General features: G+C 49.6%; 1 protein-coding gene, 3 long non-coding RNA genes and 1 other non-coding gene across 24 annotated transcripts in view; 2 read left to right on the top strand and 3 right to left on the bottom strand.

The window, feature by feature from the left end:
* The window catches only part of LOC144334162 (uncharacterized), a 174,838-nt gene that overhangs the window by 47,142 nt on the left and 110,418 nt on the right, over positions 1-17,278 (bottom strand). The window lies entirely within an intron of this gene.
* MARK2 (microtubule affinity regulating kinase 2) overlaps positions 1-17,278 on the top strand; it is a 76,114-nt gene that overhangs the window by 33,090 nt on the left and 25,746 nt on the right. The gene's annotated exons all lie outside the window — the stretch shown is intronic.
* LOC144334170 (uncharacterized) lies at positions 8,393-9,608 on the top strand. Its single transcript, XR_013403674.1, has 2 exons — positions 8,393-8,467; positions 8,949-9,608. It is a non-coding gene; the product is annotated as an uncharacterized LOC144334170 (long non-coding RNA).
* On the bottom strand, positions 11,628-16,398 carry LOC144334174 (uncharacterized). The gene is made up of 2 exons (XR_013403679.1): positions 13,780-16,398; positions 11,628-12,314 (listed from the first exon to the last, which is right to left on the bottom strand). It is a non-coding gene; the product is annotated as an uncharacterized LOC144334174 (long non-coding RNA).
* On the bottom strand, positions 14,075-14,178 carry LOC114672467 (U6 spliceosomal RNA). The gene has a single exon (XR_003722883.1). It is a non-coding gene; the product is annotated as a U6 spliceosomal RNA (small nuclear RNA).

The following is a 17,278-nucleotide window of genomic DNA, read 5'->3' as shown; positions in this document are numbered from 1 at the left end:
AGCTACTTGGGAGGCAGAGGTGGGAGGATTGCTTGAGACCTTGTCTCAAAAAAAAAAAAATTAATTTAAAAAATTGTAATGTGGGCATTCTCTATTACAGCTACCCTTAGGGAAGTGCGTCCATGTCGGTTTGTAAATCAGATATCTGTCTGTCTGATTCTTTGGCTGTGTAAGTCACAAGTCTTAACCAATATCTTAAGTAGGTGTGGTAATGACTACAAAGAAGTGCTTTTTCAGGATGAGAAGATGAGGGAGAAGATTTACACCATTGCTGGATTGTGTTAAGAACTCGGAGAGGAAACCGCAGGGAGGTTGCACTGCTGAGGAAACTGTCTGGCTTCTTGGAGTAGGGACCAGAGCCAGAGAGCCAAGCCCTCCTGGCCTTGCTGAGTTCTGTCCTTGCCCTCCTAGCCTTGCTGAGTTCTGTCCTTGCCCCGACACTTTGCCCAGACACCAACGTGTCTACCTGCGTTGTTGCTCCTGGTTACAGTGGTCTCAGTCTTGCGCCTCTTTTTTGATGGGTGGGCAGAGGAACACTAGTGTTGGGCATTTTGTCCAGCGTTGGAGAGGTCATGTGGTCTGTCAGAAGGCTGGAGTTATTTATAGCGGGAGGAAAGCCCAGGAGCATGGCACAGGAAGAACTGATTTCACACCAGCTCAGCGCCTGATGATGGCGAGGACCCAGATTTTCCTTTGAGCCTCTCAGAGCAGATCAGTTGCTTTTCCTGGTTGACCCGCGAACTGTGAGATTAGGGACCATGTTTTCCGAGACCACTGTGGGTGGGGGAAGAGTGAAAAGGATGACCATTTTCTTCCTTGATTCTAGTCTTTGTGATGTGTAGTATGAAAGCGCCATCTGACTTTTGAATCTCCTTTTATTGGACTGGTGAAGAAGGCACCAGCTGTGTGGGGTGGTGGAAATAAGGACCTGTTAAACTGGTCTGCTTGTACTTGCCTCCCTGCTCCCCCCTCACCCCACCCACCCCCGCTCTGGGCAGGGAGGCTGAAACTGCTGCTTGCTAGGCTTTGCCAACTCAGTTATTCTTCATGGATTACCTGCTCGTGGCAGGCAGGCAGGCAGGCAGGCAGCTCCCCACCTGGAAGCCTGCAGACTCACCGAGCTTCCGAGGGAATCATGCTGCAGGTGGGGGCAGGTGCCAGGAACTAGGTGTGCCATTTACCCTAACAGGGGCTGTGCCTACTCTGGGCTGCTCGAAGTAAGGCTGCAGAGCCCTGGGGCCTGTTGGAAATAGACTGTGCCTTTCCCTGCGCCTTGTGGCTACATTTATGGTATGTGGAGTGTCTGGGAGGGGCCAGGAGCTTGTAAATTGTGAGTAAATGAAGTCTAGGGAGGGAGATGATCCTTCTTGAGGGCACCCTGAGTTCAGGGTTGTCATGTTTCTGGGGTGTGCTGCTGCTTACTACCTTGATTTCTGGAGTTGTCTACCTAGGTTGCTTTTAATTTTTTCAGCTTTAGGCGGAAGAGATTTTCCAACCTGGTGTTTAGTCATGTTAGGTGAGGTTTACTTCCGGAGCCAGACTTTTAGGCACGTTGTCTTGACGTAAGTCAAGGTCAGGAAGCGATCTTCAGGACATGCAGACGATGCCCACTTCCTGCTGTGGTCTTGAAGAGGGCTGGAAGGCTTGTGAGCACAGAGGCACTGAGGACTGTCGCATCCACACAGGAAGACACTCAGGGCTCGTCTCCGGTGCCTCATTTTATAAGCATGAAAACAAAGGTCCCAAGAGGGTGAATGACTTGCCCAAGGTGACATAAATTGTTTGCACAGAGTTGGGTCTAGAATGGATCTTAGGCCCTTGGCACTGTGCCCCCATTGCCATCACTTAAGAGGGGCTGGCTGCAGCCCTTACGGCAGAAGGCAGGCTGGGAAAGGACAAGTGGAAGGGTAGCAGGCCCCAATTCTGCACACCGGAGAGGAGCTCTGAAATCCTGCCAGAGACTGTGTCCATAGAGGTGCCAGAGGCCCTAGGGAATGATTATTTATTTTATATTTTGTATTTTGGTGGAGACAGGGTCTTATAATATTGCCCAGGCTGGTGTCAAATCCTAGGCTCGAGCGATCCTCCCACCTGGGTTCCCAGAGTGTTGGGATTACAGACATGAGCCGTGGCGCCTGGCTGGGAATGGTTTAAAAGTGGGCACCAGCATTCTAGCCCTGACCCAGGCTAAAAGGGGTCACATGGAGCAGAGCTGTGCAAAGAGCTTTTGGGTGAGGAGTCACTCTGAGAAAAGCAAGAAGACTCTGACCCCAAGACTTCCCATGGTGAGTTAGGAAAGCATTTCTGGAGAGCCTGTTAGGTGCCAGGCGCTGTGCCTGTGCACTGAAGACACAGAGTGGTCTAGTCTTGGAAATTCCCTTATGCTGCTCTCAGTCTGTGTAATAGTGAACAAGACAGCCAACAAGAGTTGTGAAGGAGTCAGGCTGTTCAGCAAGCAGTGAAGTGCTAGTGCAGGAAGGCCTGAGCTGGGAAATGTCCAGAGAGACCCTGTGAAGTGATGCATGGATCAGGAAAGCTTCCTGGTGGAAGCGATGTCTGAGCTGAGGCTCACCACGAAGAGGAATGGGAGTGACTGTTAGAGGGAAAGTGTTCCAGGCAGTGGAAAGCTGTGGCCAAGACCTGGAGGTCTGAGACACCATTCTGCGTTTGAAGACAGGTGGCTGGAACCCCGAGTGAGACTCTAGGAAGGGAAGAGAGTTAGCCTGGAGCTGCAGGCAGGGAAGGGGAGACAGCCAGCTCATAATACAGTTGTGGGCAAAAATCCAGAAACCACATGGATCTAATCTGGATATCAATTTTACATGTATATGTGTATATGCCTACACACACATAGATAAAATCAGTTATGTTTGTGTGTGTGTATATACGTATTTGTGCGTGTGTACGTGTGTGCGTACAGAAAGTTGGTTTTTTAAGGCTTTAAATATGAAGCCATCAGTTCCTTTTCCCAGTGCTGTGTGGCTGTGGAGATGAGTGTTGGTGCTTCCCCCACCGCCACGTGCCTTTTCTAGAGTAAGAGGGAGTGCTTTTACTGTATGCAGGTGTGGGTGAAGAGTAGGCCGTCCAGGATTTCAGTCCTTGGCTTTTGCTCTGCAGCAAGGACTGGCTGAGGGCACTGGGAGGCTTCTTCAGGCCCAGGAGTCAGGCCCACTTTCCCTTTTCTCTTGAGGGAATGACTCAGAGAACACTCCTGCCACCGGAGGTTCTGCAGGGTTTTCAGAGGCAGCCAGTGGAGGCTGATGGTAGCAGTTGGTGAGAAAGAGGAAGTACGTAGTGGCCGTTCCTCTGGTCACTCCTGACAAATATTTCTGTCACTAAACAGCACCTCTCTGTGGCAGCCTTGGGCTCTGTTCTGGAAAGGGAGGAGCTTTCCTCTCCCTGTGGGAGGGCCCGTCATCTGTGGCTTCTGCTTTGCCCTTGGCCACAGACTAGATTGCACAACACAGCCAGTGAGAGTCCCTCTTCCCTCACAAGTGCTTGGAGTGGCAGGCCTTAACTTACAGGGTTGTAGAAGTGACCGTGTTCCACACTGCAGGGTCCAGGTCACAGCCGGCGAAGCATATGAAAATTGACCTAAGGTTAGAATGTGATTGTCCTACTGGGAAAGGTTTACTGGGACAGCATTTCACTTCTGACTCCATAGGCTGTCGTCTCCTGCCAGGGAGTGAGTTTTGTTCCCATGCTTGTCCGGTCTTTACTGCTTTCCCTCCTGCCTTTTCCCAGAGGCCACAAACCTGCCCACCTCCTGTTATGTTTTAGTTCTGATAGGAGTACCATTCAGAGTTCTTGGCAGGGGACCAACCCACTTCTACCCTGGTTGGTTTCCCCTCCTTTTCCCAGTTTGTTTGATGTGCATGTTCTCCAAAATTCTTATGCAGCTGGTTAGCTCTGTAGTGCCTAGAGATTGGAGCTCCTGCAACAGGAGCCCCGCCGCTTCCCTCCCTGGTTTTAGGGGCAGGGCTTGAAAATAGAGAATAGTAATCTCCCTTCCTCCTCCTCCTCCTCCTCTCCCCAACTTCTCCCTGCCCCCACCCCCACCCCCACCCTGCCAGGCAAACTGGAGTGACCAGCTCAGAGCGGGACTCAGTCCACCTCCCTGCTCTGCCTGTCAGCAGTGATCTGGAGGAGATTTCTGGGCGCGTGAGTATGTGAACTCTGGAGCACGTTACTGTCCCGGGCTGGCACTCTGTGGCAGGTGTGTGCACTCATTCTGCTGTAACCAGGTCTGTCCAAGGCCACCCTGTTCTCTAATAGCTTGGAAAATGAAAAGCACTTCTAAATACCCCTGCTCTTCAGAAGAGCTGGCTGGGTGGTTTGGCGAGTTTCTTCTTAGAATCCCTTAGAGTACAATACCCCCTTTTCCCCGAAAGCCAGGTTCTTTAGTTCCTAAACTGCGTTCTCTTGTCGCTAACTTACTACCTTCAGTTTTCTTAGGTTGGGTGCATCTTCCATGGCCTCAACAAGACTGTGGATGAAAGGTCAAGAGAGTGGTAGCTGCTCCTTTGCGAGAAAGGGGATGTTGGAGTGGGAGCACAGGCTGCCAGCAATTGTTTCACGTTCCCCCTTTGGCTGGCTAGGAAAGGGGTACCACTTTAGCCTTCTGCCAACCTCCACAGCCAGCTGTGGGAAAACCCAAATGGAAACATCCTCTTGCTGCTAAGACTTGAGAGCCTGAGGCAGAGACCAGCCAGTAGTAGCCCGACCTTGCTGAATGGGGAGGACTGTTTATTTTATTTTATTTTTTTCTGAGACGGAGTCTTGTCCTGTTGCCCGCTCTGGAGTGCAGTGGCGCGATCTCGGCTTACTGCAACCTCCACACCTCAGATTCAGGTGATTCTTCTGCCTCAGCCTCCCGAGTAGCTGAGACTACAGGCATGCGCCACCACGCCCAGCTAATTTTTGTATTTTTGGTAGAGACAGAGCTTCACCATGTTGGCCAGGCTGGTCTTGAACTACCAAACTCAGGTGATCCGCCTGCCTCGGCCTCCCAAGGGACTGGGATTACAGGTGTGAGCTACTGTGCCCAACCCGAGGATTGGTTATTAGGGGCTGTGACAGATGGTTTTGCAGAGGAGCGGTGGAAAGCCTGTAATTTCACAGATCCAGGGGTCAGCTTTTGCACCACAGCCATATAGTTTCTGCGGCCTGTACTGCCTGAGGCCGGGGTCTCAGGTGCTGACCACCTTTCCCTCTTCCTTCCTGTGTCTTGTGGCCAGCGACTATCATTGTCAGGTTGACCCTCTGGTTAGAGAGGATGACTTTGGCCTGGTGTCCAGACTCCCTGCTACCTGATCCCCTCTGCCCTGGAACTGCACCTAAGAGGAATTCCTTTCCTCCCAATTCCAACCTAAGTGGTCACAGAAAGTTCTGTTTTGGCATTTGGATTTCTGATTGGGAGTTTAGGCATCTGAGAATTGAATGCTTGCTTTATACAAATATAGCCTTAAGACATCTCGTCTTTTTTAAGCCCTACATGCTTTGCTTGGGTGTTAATTGAACTTGGGGCTTTTTAGGGACCTTATGTTGCCTACCTCCCTAATTTCCCCTCCACTCCACCCCCCAAAAAACCCAAAGAACATTGGAAAAATTGAGCAGTGCCTCAAGGTCACTTGACCATAAGTGGTATTTGGCATAGTTAGCTGGTTTGGTGAGAGATTTCTGCTTTATATTTGAGCAAAAAATTTCTTGGCGGGAGGCCTCTATGCCGTGTTGCCAATGCTTGCCCGTGTGCCCCCTCCCCTCCCTTGACAGGTTGTTTTAATCCCCTTGTCTGTAAACAAGTGCAGCAGAACGTGTCAGCCCAGCTCACATGACCTTGGTTATCTCTTCATGGGGTAACCAGCATCAGCGTTAGATACCACGGTCACTTGACATGGTAGAGCTGTCAGGGTAGAGTGGAGATACCAGCAGGAATCCTGGTCTGTGAAGAAAGGTAAAGGGGAGTGTGTGTGAGGCCTCAGGACCAGGTGGGAAAAGTCTGCTCCCATGGGGTAGGGCTTTCAGCTGTGAGAAGAGGACAGTTTCATTCCTTCTACTTTTTTAAGAGATTCTCACTCTGTCACCCAGGCTGGAGTGCAGTGGTGTAATCAAGGCTCACTGCAGCCTCAACTTCCTTAGCTCAAGCAGTCCTCCTGCCTTAGCCTCCTGAGTAGCTGGGACCACAGGTGCATGCCACCACGCCCAGCTAATTTTCTTTTTTTTTGAGATGGAGTCTCACTCTGTTGCCCAGGCTTGAGTGCAGTGGTGTGATCTTGGCTTGCTGCAACCTCAGCCTCCCAGGTTCAAGCGATTCTCCTGCCTCAGCCTCTTGAGTATCTAGGATTACTGGTGCGCGCCACCACGCCCAGCTAATTTTTGTATTTTTAATAGAGATGAGGTTACACCATGTTGTTCAGGCTGGTCTCAAACTCCTGACCTCATGATCTGCCTGCCTCAGCCTCCCAAAGTGCTGGGATTACAGGTGTGAGCCACCACGCCCAGCTAATTTTTCTTTGTTGAGATGGGGGGTCTCATTATGTAGCCTAGGCTGGTCTCAGACTCCTTGCCTCAAATGATCTGCCTACCTCCATCTCCCAAAGTGCTGGGATTACAGGCATGAGCCACTGTGGCCAACTTTCATTCCTTCTTTATTACCCTAAAATTTCTAGTTCTGGCATCTTGTTTTTCTTTCTCAGACCCTGTCTGCAGGGGCCCAGGACATGCCGCTGTTTCAGGAAACTACCCCTGAGATGGGGCAGATGTATGCTAGTTCATGGGCTACAAAACCCAACACCAAAAATCCCATCTTCCTAAACAGCGATCCTGTTATGTTGTGTGAAGGACAGTGGCGATAGGGGCCTGACTGCCAGAGAGGCTGCTGGATTCTATGGCAGACACACCCAGGAGCTGGAAGTGTGGCTAAGCTTTCACCAGCACCATCACTTCCCTCCCTATATACATGCACACAGGTTTCCCTTGTCTCACAGCTGAAGAGGCAGCGCCCAGCTTCAGTAAGCACTGTGTATGAGAATGGACTTACTCTGGTCACACTGCGCACACGCATGTGTGTGAGAGAGAAACATTGATCACATTTCCCATAATGACAGTTGATTTGCAGAGTTTCCAGGTCCATACATCTAGGGTGGGATGTGTGTGTTTTCATCAGGGGAGAGGAGAGTGGCCTTTTGTGGAAGAGAGAAAATGGTTGAGCTGCTGGAGCCTTTTCTAGCTCCATTTATGCAGCAGCCTTTCTGCCTGGATGCAGACTTGAACCCAAGTCCAAGTTCAAGCCATGTACATAGATGACCAGAACTTAGCCTTCAGCTGCAGGGCTCTACTGGAGAAAACATCCGTCTCCTTTTGGAGATGCAGGGAATTCGTGATGAGCTTTGAGTAAAGAAGTTCAAGCTGTATCTTCTAGCAGCCTACAGAATAAGTTGGAAAAGGATATGAAATTATAGAAATAACCAGCATGTCACCAGGCATTGTTCTCAGTGCTTTAGATGGTGTGGATATTTGGTAATTTCTGATTCTTTACCTTCTATTTTATTTTATTTATTTTTTTATTTTTTTGAGACGGAGTCTCGCTCTCTCTCCCAGACTGGAGTGCAGCGGCGCGATCTCTGCTCACTGGAAGCTCCGCCTCCCCGGGTTCACACCATTCTCCTGCCTCAGCCTCCCAAGTAGCTGGGACTACAGGCGCCCGTCACCACGCCCGGCTAATTTTTTGTATTTTTAGTAGAGACGGGGTTTCACCGTGTTAGCCAGGATGGTCTCGATCTCCTGACCTTGTGATCTGCCCGCTTCAGCCTCCCAAAGTGCTGGGATTACAGGCATGAGCACCGCGCCCGGCCTCTTTAACTTCTGTTTTCAAGAATTGGTAGGGACCCCTCTGTGGCTGTGGGGTTCTTTGTCCTTGGTAGTTAGCATGAACTATGTAGAGCAACAGAATGGGTAGCCACGGCCTGTGGCCACCAAGCTAAATTCTACTGATGAGAGGTGTCCTGGGTGGGTCTTCATTTACGCCACCATACCTATTTCCAGTTAGAGCTGCCTTTTAGGATTTGTTGGGTAGGAGCTGTATTCCTCTTGGAGCCATCTTTTCTTCCCTGCCGTCTCTGAGTGAATTCAGAGGTGGAGAGCTACAGACTTGGCTGCTCGCCTCCTTCAAAACACCCAGCGTTCCCTTGTCCACAGTCTCTGTAGCAGCACATCTAGCAATGCCCAAGAGCGGCCCCCTTCCTCCCAGCGCCACCTGTTAATAGGTGGTTCTGGTTCCTGAGGGCTTCCACAGTGCATGAGCTAATCTCACCAAACAGTGCCATTCCCAGGTTCATACCACAGAGGTTAGAAATGCCTTGGGCCATTCCCTTCTCTTAGAAACCAGTTCAATCAGACTCTTTTTTTTTTTTTTTTTTTTTTTTTTTTTTGGAGACGGAGTCTTGCTCTGTCAACCAACCAGGCTGGAGTGCAGTGGCGTGATCTCAACTCACTGCAGCCTCGACCTCCCTAGGCTCAAGTGACCCTTCCACCTGGGCCTCCTGAGTAGCTGCGACTACAGGTGCCCGCCACCACGCCCGGCTGATTTTTCTATTTTTAGTAGAGATGGAGTTTCACCATGTTGGTCAGGCTGGTCTTGAATGCCTGACTTCAAGTGATCCGCCCGCCTCAGCCTTCCAAAGTGCTGGAATTATAGGCGTGAGCCGCCGCACCCAGCCCAGACTCTTTTCATAGGATGTTGAAAGGATGAATTAAGTATAAAAAGTGCCTTTTGGTCGGGTGCAGTGGCTCACGCCTATCAGTTGAGAGGAGTTTGGGCGACGTGGCGAAACCCCATCTCTACAAAAGTACAAAAATTAGTCAGGTGTGGTGGTGGGCACCTATAGTCCCAGCTACTCAGAAGGCTGAGGTGGGAGAATCACCTGAGCCTGGGGAGGTCGAGGCTGCAGTGAGCCAAGATTGTGCCACTGCACTCTGGCCTGGGTGACAGAGACCCTGTCTCAAAAAAAAAAGTACTTTTTAATAAGGCACATGTAATGGAAAATGACTGTCCTCTGGTTTGCCATACTTTGCTCCTAAGTAGAAAGTACAAACAGCAAGGGCCCCCTTGGAGCAAAATTGTCATTGCCACTAGCGAATAAACAGCAGTGGTTGGCTTTGAGGGGCACCTTCAGCCTAAAGCCATAAGCTGACATATACTCAGTCTCACTGAGAAGCTCGGGCTTTCCACTCTTCACCTAACTGCTGACAAATGAATCCTCCATTGATCTGGCAAGCTGGCCAGGATACCTGCCTAGGCCATGGCCACTTAGTAACAGGATCCAGCCATCAGCGCAGGGTTGAGACTGCAGCAGCAGTGGCAAGCTGAGTAAGGCAGGTATGAAGCATAGCCCCCACGTCAGCTGCCTAGTAGGGAAGACAGTTGTAAAGAGCATTTTTTGCCCCTGATATGTCAGGGTACTGTTGCAGGTTGTCTTGTCTCCTCTAGCTGGAAGTTGTTCTACCTGGTCTTCCTTAATTAGCTCTTCTCTTGTGTAAGGCAGCACCCATTTAAAATTTTTCCTCTAGCCTCATTCCTCATCTCCATCTGGGTTTATATCTCCTCAGACCCTCTCTCCTACCCAGCCTTAAGCTCTACCCCAAATGCTTTGAAGCTCTCTTGTTCAAGTCTTCCTTTTTTTTTTTTTTTTTGGAGACGGAGTCTGGGTCTGTTGCCCAGGCTGGAGTACAGTGACCCGATCTTGGCTCACTGCAAGCTTCGCCTCCCGGGTTCATGCCATTCTCCTGCCTCAGCCTCCCCAGTAGCTGGGGCTACAGGTGCCCACCACCACGCCCGGCTAATTTTTTGTATTTTTAGTAGAGATGGGGTTTCACCATGTTAGCAAGGATGGTCTCGATCTCCTGACCTCGTGATCCGCCCACCTCGGCCTCCCAAAGTGCTGGGATTACAGGATTGAGCCACCGCACCTGGCTCAAGTCTTCTTGATTCAAGCCCTCACCCAGAGCTTGAAGGCTAGGGAGCCCCAGTGTCTGCTGCCCATGGTGCTTGGAGAGCAAAGATCTGTTCCCAGGTCCTGAGTTGGAACTCTGAATCCATTTCCTGTTCTGGGCTATGGTTTAACTCTTAGGTACGATTCACGTACCACTTGAAATACTATGCTGGGACCTTATGGGCTGACCTGAGAACACAGCTACCATTTGTAACATGTTTCCATGGAAAAAGAGTTCCTTCTCAGAACAGAACTTTTGGTAACTTGGGGATTTCTTGACTAATATGCTGCAACAGATTTGCATTTGCCTGTGGAAGTGTCTCTTTATTTTGTATTCAGCTGGGTGCAGTGACTCACGCCTGTAATCCCAGCACTTTGGGAGGCCGAGGCAGTCAGATCACTTGAGGACAGGAGTTTGAGACCAGCCTGGCCAACATGGTAAAACCCCATCTCTACTAAAAATACAAAAAAAAAAAAAAAAAATCTGGTCCTGGTGGTGCGCACCTGTACTCCCAGCTACTCGGGAGGCTGAGGCAGGAGAATCACTTGAACCCGGGAGGTAGAGGTTGCAGTGAACTGAGATGACACACCACTCCACTCCAGCCTGGGCGATAGAGTGAGACTCTGTCTCAAATAAAAAATTTTTTTTAAATCATATTTTGTGGTCATGGCACTATCCATCGTACAAGTAAGTCGTCCTCCTATACGCCAGATGGCAAAAAAGAAGCACCCTCCTCTTCCTACCCAGAAAAGTTGCTGGAGAGCTGCCCTTGTCTTCTGTGATTGCCTTGAGGGCTAGGTTTGTCTGGGTTCTCCATGTCAGCTGATTTGATCCATAGTCCGGTAGCACCTGAAACAGGATGCCCTCATTCCACAACTTAGGTGCCCTCTCCTGCTTGGGTTTTTAGTGATCTGCTGCAGGAGAAAGATAGCACCTCTCCCTGTCAGCAGGAGCAGCCCTGTAAGGGCTTGCTTCTAGAAAGATCAGCCAGTTGGATTTTTAGTTGTCACTTAAGTGGAGTAGCCACTTTGCAGCCGGGCCCAACAGGGAGACAGTTCTGAGGTGAGGGTGGCAGTGACAGCCTTGGGGTGGTTTCTGATGCGCTGTGACCTCTGGCCATGGTGACTTCTGGGGCAACAAACTTTGTCCCAGTGTTTTTTTCTGACATTTCCTCCTTCTTCTTCAACTCCCTCTTTGAAACTGGAGGAGTAGGAAGGCAGTATTTCTTCACTTCCAGAGAAAGATGGAGCAGGAAGAGGCACATGTCTTGTTCTGCACTTTCCAGCAGCAGTGCTGGGTCTGGGGGGTCTAGAAGGCCTGTTTCCCAGCTCCAGACTGGATCTTATCCTCAGCATACAAGCAAATTTTAAGGAAACCACATTGGAAAGGGCAGAAACAAAGGGTTAAATCTGTACCCAGGTAGAAAGACTGTTGCATAAATGCTGAGAGAGTTTTTTTTTTTTTTTGTTTTAAGATCTCATGCTTCTTTTTTACTTTGTGTTGGCAAAAACCCCAGGAGAAGATGGGAGATTCTGGGAGGAGATGATTATGCTGGGTGAGTCAACTGAGCTCCCCAGCTGCCGTTTTTAGTTCCTTTGCTTTTTTGTAACAGGAGGCAGTTTGGGGAGGGGTTGGGGGCAGGGTGGGAATGCTGATTCGTGCAGCAGGACAGGAGGCAGGTGTGTATGGGTGAAATTATTTTGACACCCTACATTTAACAGGGCCTTAGAGTCAGTACATTGGTTCAAGTAAGAAATATTAAAGCAGAACTCTTAGTGTGGCAAACAATAAATAAATGTCTCCTAGATTCTTACACAAGTCACTGTCTGTCCCCAATTGGTAGCTCTTAGAATGGCTGGAGTTGCATTCATTGTCACAGCAAGACACAATGGTTTTGATAGCAAAGCAGTAGAGAAACTAAATGTAGAGAGGCAGAGAGAACTGTCTTAAGTGGGAGTACCTGGTGGTTGTCTTGGGCAGCAGGAAGTTTGAAGGAGAGGGTTTTCCCTCTGACGAAAGGAAGGCTAGGGCTTGATTCAGGGGAGCAAGTGTGATGGGCCCTGCTGGTCCCTGGTTGTGCCTATATTCTGAGTCTGTCTCCAGCTCACCTTGGTGATCACTCACTTTTCATCCATCGCTGGAATAGGGGATCTCGTGGCTCACTACCCTCATGGGTATTTTTTGCAGAGTACACTGATGTGGGCTGTCAGTTATCACTTGGTCCCAGAGACTGTCATGAAGACACCCCAACATGTTTTCTTATTTATTCATTTGTATACATTTATTCATTCAGTACTATATTGAATATTGTGCTGGGCATTGTTCTGGGCCATGAATAAGACAGACCTGGCCTGGTGCAGTGGCTCATGCCTGTAATCCCAGCACTTTGGGAGGCCAAGGTGGGCAGATCACCTGAGGTCAGGAGTTCGAGACCAGCCTGGCCAACATGGCAAAACCCCGTCTCTACTTAAAAAAAAAAAAAAAAACAGGCATGGTGGCGGGCACCTGTAATCCCAGCTACTTGGGAGGCTGAGGCAGGAGAATCGCTTGAACTCCTGAGGCGGAGGTTGCAGTGAGCCAAGATCACACCACTGCACTCTAACCTGGATGGCCAGAGAAGAAACTGTCTCAAAAAAAAAGACCAAGGTCCCTCCTTTTGTAGTGTAGTCTAGCAGGAAGGACAGATAGTAACCAACCAACTTCAAGGGCAACAAATGCCTTGAAAGAGGGGAAACGGGGCTGGTAGCAAGAAGTTGTGATCTTCCTTCCCTTACCCTTATATCTTGGGGTCGAGAGTAGGCAACTTTAAAGATGAAAAAGTTGTGCCTCTCTTGTTCCCTACGTATTATAACATGGGCCAAGTAGGTGTGGGCATTGTTGGGCACTGAGGGTATATGAAGGTGAAGGAGACACTGGCTCTGATCTGTCAGAGCATGAGGGGGTTAAGGTATGGGGACACAAACAAGAAATTAGTGGGGCTGGGTGTGGTGGCTCACGCCTATAATCGCAGCACTTTGGGAGGCTGAGGCAGGAAGATTGCTTGAGCCTAGGAGTTTGAGGCCAGCCTGGGCAAGATGGCAAGATGCCATCTCTACAAAAGAAATAAATAAAAAACTAGCCAGGTATAGTGGCACACACCTGTAGTCCCAACTATTTGAGAGGCTGAAGCAGTAGAATCCCTTGAGCCCAGGAGTTTGAGGATGCAGTAAGCTGTGATTGTGCCATTGCAGTCCAGCCTGGGCGAGAGAGCAAGACTTCATCTCTTACAAAAGAAGAAGAAATGAAGGGTACAGATAGAGTGCTGAGAGTCCAGAGAAGTGAGCGACCACTCCCAGCTAAGACAGTGTCTGGATTTGAGATAAACAAGGGATAAGAGGACTTAACCTGGATCACAGGAAGACGCGTAGGATAGATGACCACTTTCCTTTTAGTATGTGTAGATCTGGGTAGCTCCTTGTACCACAATCCTGACCTATTCTTTTTTCTTATTATTTTTATTTATTCAAAAAAAAATTTTTTTTTTTTTTTTTTGAGACAGAATCTCACTCTGTAGCCCAGGCTGGAGTGCAGTGGTGCAATCTCGGCTCACTGCAACCTCCACCTCCCAGGTTCAAGTGATTCTCATGCCTCAGCCTCCCTAGTAGCTGGGATTACAGGCGCGTGCCACCACATCCTGCTAATTTTTGTATTTTTAGTAGAGATGGGGTTTCACCACATTGGCCAGGCTGGTCTCGAACTCCTGACCTTGGGTGATCTGCTCACCTTGGCCTCCCAAAGTGCTGGGATTACAGGCATAAGCCACCATGCCTAGCCTGAAATAATACAATTTTTAATCTTTTAAAAAATATGGGCTGGGCTCAGTAGCTCACACCTGTAATCCCAGCACTTTGGGAGGCCGAGCTGGGTGGATCACCTGAGGAAAATTAGCCAGGCATGGTGGTGCATACCTGTAATCCCAGTTACTTGGGAGGCTGAGGCAGGAGAATCAGTTGAACCCGGGAGGTGGAGATTGCGGTGAGCCAAGATCGCGCCACTGTACTCTAGCCTGGGCAACAAGAGCGAAACTCTTGTCTCAAAAAAAAAAAAAAAAAAGGAATGCCTCACAGATTTGTGTGTCATCCTTGCACGGGGGCCATGCTAATCTTTTCTGTATTGTTCCAATGTTTTGTGTATGCGCATGTATGTGCAGAGCGGTGGAACTGGGTTATCACAGGTCTAACTCCGGAACGGCACCCTTCACTATTATCCCCAGTGTACAGCAGTGGAGCTAGGAAGAGAGACCGAGTGTCTAGAGAGCCCAGAAAATATGCCAAGAACACACATACTAGGCAAAGAAAACGAGCTTAGGAGGAAGCCCAGCCACCTCAGCTGCACTGGTTAGGATCTGCTACCTCCCCACAGTCCTGTGTAAAGTGAGCCAAACCTCTGTGCTACAGGCTGCCTTCTGCCTACCCCCACCACCCCCATCCCCCAGAGCCCTGGGCTACTGGCAGGCTGGCTCTCCTGTGATATGGAGGAATTTGTTGGTCTCCATGGTTACGGTAACCCACTGGTATGGGAAGAACCGCATAAAGTGCGAGGCTGGCAGTGTGAGCTTCCCCCAGCCCTTGGCACCATGTGGTACTGGTATATCAGTTGTTTTGTGGACCTTTTCTGGGAGGAGGGAGTTAAGGAACTGATGAAGAAGGCAAGAACCCTGGCAGGACCACTGTCATCATCCTCTGGGCCACACAGAGGGCAGAGGCATGGGCACTTTGTCATTCACCTACTCTTCCTGCAGGATGGTTTTATGTTAGGAAAGAAGGTCGTCTTTGCCTGATGGCCCAGCCATGGCAAGAATTTGACTTTTCCTTGTTATAGAAGGAATAGCAGGATGACAGGAATCAACTTAGCCATACTGGTACTTACAGTCAAGTTTCTAGGTATTGCAGCTCTTCCCAGAGCCCAGAGAACCCTTGGAGATGGGAAACAATGGTTCCTACCCCAAAGTGAAGCTAGATAATAATAGAATCCATCATCAAGACATTCCCGAACACCAGGTTCTATGGTAAACACTGACATGGATTTTCTTTTTTCTTTTTTTTTTTTTCTTTTGAGACAGGGTCTTACTCTGTCACCCAGGCTGGAGTGCCGCAGTGTGATCACGGCTCACTGCAGCCTCAGCCTACCTCCCTGGGCTCAAGTGATCCTTCCACATCAGCCTCCCAAGTAGCTGGGATTACAGGCACATGCCACCACACCCCGGCTAATTTTTGTGTTTTTTTGTAGAGCCGGTGTTTCGCCCTGTTGGCCTCGAACTCCTAGGCTCAAGGGATCTGCTTGCCTTGGCCTCCCAAAGTCCTGGAATCACAGGCGTGAGCTACCATGCCCGGCCAGATTTTCTCAATCTTCCCGCTAATTCTGTGAAATGGGTCCAGCTAGTATCTTTATGTCCCAAATGAAGAAACAGATTTGGAGAAGTTATGTCACTTTGCTCATGTTCAGTCAACTGGTAAGCAGCAGAGGTGGGCAGAGCGACTCTAGTAAGTTTTCTGTATAGTTTACCTCTTCTAAGATTCTGGAAGGCAGGAGCCAGATCTCACTGAGCTTTGCAACTGGAGCCAGGGCTCCAGAATACTGTTGAACAAAGGTTTGCTAGTCTAACAGTAGTTGGGGATTTAGAGACCAGACCCCAGCAAGCAGATTCTCAGGGATGAAAGTGGTCCTGGAAGCCTACTTTCAAGAGGAGCCCAGCATTTCAAGTGGCTCTGAAGACAAGAGATTTGGAGAGTGCTCTTTGCATTGTGGCTTCCAGGCCTGAAGGAGAGTGAGCTGGAGGTGGCTCTCTGTTCTCACCTCTTTTGCCATGTCAGGTTTTTCCCAGGCAGGTTTGAGGCCCGGCCCGCCTCATGGGCCAGGCTGCAGTGCTGATCTCCCTGCCTTGTGTTGAGGATTATAGCTCAGAGAGCTAAAGGGCAGTAAACCACCTTGGTTTTGGCTTTGTGCTTAAGTTGCAGGCTTTCTGGTTATCCTTTGTGAGGGAGGCTCCTACCCTGGCTGGGAAGAGGGAGCAGCCCCTGCCTCCCATCTACAGTGGGATAGTAAAGGAATGTGGCTGTTTCTCAAGTGGAGCAGTCACAGTTAATTTTGGGGGTGGGAGCATCCAGGCTCTCCACTGGTGAGTGCCTGCCAGTTTTACAAGCTCTCCAACACTGAATGCTCCTCTGGTTTATTGGCTCTTGGCAGTTGATAACCATAGTTGCTCAGAATCAAAGGATGCAAAGACGGTTTCTGGATACAGTGAGGGAGGAAGGGTTAAAAAACAAGGGACTCCAGCTCCCAGTTACAAGATGTTTCATAAGGCCGTGCGCAATGGCTCACTTCTGTGATCCCAGCACTTTAGGAGGCCAAGGTGAGAGGATTGCTTGAGCCCAGGGAGTTCGAGACCAGCCTGGGCAACATGGAGAAATCCTGTCTGCACAAAAAATACAAAAATTAGCGGGCTTGGTGGCACATGCCTGTAGTCCCAGGTGCTCAAGAGGAAGATCACTTGAGCCCAGGAGACGAAGACTGCAGTGAGCCAAGATCATACCACTGCACTCCAGCCTGGGCAACAGAACAAGACCCTGTCTAAAAATAAATTAATAAATAGGGACTTGCCACAGGCACATGACTTTTTTTAAGAGACAGAGTCTTATGCTGGGAGTGATAGCTCATGTCTATAATCCCCGCACTTTGGGAGGCCAAGGTGGGCAGATCGCTTGAATTGTTGAGTTCAGTACCAGCCTGGACAAGCTGGCAAAACCCTATCTCTACAAAAAATACAAAAAGTAGCCGGGCATATTGCTGTGGCCCTATAGTTGCAGCTACTCGGGAGGCTGAGGTGGGAGGATGGATTGAGCCCAGGAGGCAGAGGTTATAGTGAGCCAAGATTGTGCTGCTGCACTCTAGCCCGGGTGATAGAGTCATACCCTGTCTCAAAAAAAAAAAAAAAGAGAGACTGGGCTTAATGGCTCATGTCTGTAATCCCTAGCACTTTGGGAGGCTGAGGCGGGCAGATTACTTGAGGCCAGGAGTTCAAGACTAGCCTGGCCAAGGTGGTGAAACCCCGTCTTACTAAAAATACAAAAATTATCTGGACTTGGTGGCATGCACTTGTAATCCCAGCTACTTGGGAGGCTGAGGCAGAAGAATCACTTGAACCCAGGAGGCGGATGTTGCAGTGAGCCGAGATCACACCACTGCACTCCAGCCTGGGTGACAAAGCGAGACTCCATCTCAAAAAAAAAAAAAAAAAAAAAGAGGCTGG

The sequence above is a fragment of the Macaca mulatta genome, chromosome 14 (genome assembly GCF_049350105.2).
Source record: "Macaca mulatta isolate MMU2019108-1 chromosome 14, T2T-MMU8v2.0, whole genome shotgun sequence".
In the NCBI taxonomy this organism is placed as follows: domain Eukaryota; kingdom Metazoa; phylum Chordata; class Mammalia; order Primates; family Cercopithecidae; genus Macaca; species Macaca mulatta.
This window is presented reverse-complemented; position numbering and strand designations above follow the sequence as displayed.